We start from the raw sequence: 2,356 nt of genomic DNA on the forward strand, positions 1-2,356 counted from the left end.
AAGTTCTCAGTTCAGTTGGTTTTGAATAAATTAAAATAAAAACTCGGCTAAGGACTGCCCCTTTCAAAGTAAACCCGCCTCTTCTCATCTCCAGTTTTCTGACGTGATGCTAAAACAGGGAGAGGCAATATAGTGTAGCTGTAACCACATAAATGGTCTTTGCTATAATTTGTTGGACCAGAAATACTATGCAATCATCACCTGGCAATGTTGTACAGTAGTAATACAATTCTGCTGATTATTTGTTTTAAAGACAGATTTTATTTATTTATTAAAAATGTTCAAAACTGAATAAAAATTGTATTTGTGTGCAAGCCACACTCCCTTAAACATGGTACATTTGTAGCTGATTTCTCAAGAACATCAGTTCAGATTTAGTGAGCCAGCTTTCAAAGTCTGTGATAGGCTCCCTAAGCCAAGCACAGACTTAAGCACCTCAATTAGACTGACTATCACATGACAGGCCTTTCTCTGTTCATTACTTGGAATAAAGCTGTAGCGTCAAACACCACCCTTAACATTACCCAGTCTTTCTATGGTTATGCAGTTAGCTGATCTATAATTTCTCCTTTTAAAAAAAAGAAACATTATTTATCTAGTGGTCTCTGTATAATCTTGAATAGATATCTAGTTTACATACTTGTATTGTCTATACATATAGCTGGGCAAGCACTAGGAAAAGAATGGACTAAAGGAGCCTAACTTTACTCCTTATAGTCCAAGGATTTTACATGTTCTGTTTGAAGGCGAATTGGCTCTGGAAGCCAAAACAGACAAATACGCCAGCTAAACGTGAATCGAAGCTCAATTGCGGTATGGATCTAAAAACATAAATGTAAAAATATTAAAGCAATAACTATGCATAGCACACCACAGCATAACAACATTGTTATTCCATGACCATAACACTGTTGTTGTTTTTTCGTTTCTCCCATTATCAGTGCAAGCAGTTGAGCGGAAATGTTTAGGGATGCAACCACCAGATCTCCGAGAAGTCACTGTTTTGCCCAATGCCGAATGGCTCCGAATTCAAGGTAGTTTGAACCAGGGGAATAAAATTAAGGAGAGTGTAAAGGAAGCATCCAAACAATGAGAGGCTATGCACCTGAGGTCACCTGTAGACTTTCCATCACCATGAAGAAAAACAATGCACAATACAGTAATTGAGTACACCGAGAGATCAAGTGGTTTGTGATGATGTGGCTCAGTTGGTAGAGCATAGAAACTGCAATACTAGGGTTGTGGGTTTAATTCCCACATGGGAACCAGTACGAAAATGTATGCACTCACGACTGTAAGTTGCTGTAGATAAGAGAGTCTACTGAAAAGGAATGAATAGACCATTTCAGTTTTCACATCGAAATATGTTGCATTTGCAAAGTTTTTCAAGAAACTGGAAAAAAGATCAAGTAAGTATTTGTATATTCCAGAAGTATTATCAAATTAACTTTTTTGTACAGATAATTATCACTCAAGTTACAAATGCTGGTAAACACTCAAACACAGTGCTTCGGAAAGTATTCAGACCCCTTTACCTTTTCCACATTTTGTTACAGCCTTATTCTAAAATTGATTAAAAACAAAAAAAAATCCTCAGCAATCTACACACAATACTCCATAATGACAAAGTGAAAACAGGTTTTTAGGGAGGTGACCAAGAACCCGATGGTCACTGACAGAGCTCTAGAGTTCCTCTGTGAAGATGGGAGAACCTTTCAGAAGGACAACCATCTCTGCAGCACACCACCAATCAGGCCTTTATGGTAGAGTGACCAGATGGAAGCCACTCCTCAGTAAAAGGCACATGACAGCCCACTTGGAGTTTGCCAAAAGGCACCTAAAGACTCTCAGACCATGAGAAACAAGATTCTCTGGTCTGATGAAAACAAGTTTGAACTTTTTGGCCTGAATTTCAGCGGCAGGGACTGAGAGACTAGTCAGGATCGAGGCAAAGATGAACGGAGCAAAGTACAGAGAGATCCTTCATGAAAACCTGCTCCAGAGCGCTCAGGACGTCAGACTGGGGCGAAGGTTCACCTTCCAACAGGACAACGACCCTAAGCACACAGCCAAGACAACGCAGGAGTGTCTTCGGCACAAGTCTCTGAATGTCCTTGAATGGCCCAGCTAGAGCCTGGACTTGAACCTGATCGAACATCTCTGGAGAGACCTGAAAATAGCTGTGCAGCAACACTCCCAATCCAACCTGATAAAGCTTGAGAGGATCTGCAGAGAAGAATGGGAGAAACTCTCCAAATACAGGTGTGCCAAGCTTGTAGCATCATACCCAAGAAGACTCGAGGCTGTAATCGCTGCCAAAGGTGCTTCAACAAAGTACTGAGTAAAGGGTCTGAAT

This window comes from Coregonus clupeaformis, chromosome 4 (assembly GCF_020615455.1).
Source record: "Coregonus clupeaformis isolate EN_2021a chromosome 4, ASM2061545v1, whole genome shotgun sequence".
Classification (NCBI taxonomy): domain Eukaryota; kingdom Metazoa; phylum Chordata; class Actinopteri; order Salmoniformes; family Salmonidae; genus Coregonus; species Coregonus clupeaformis.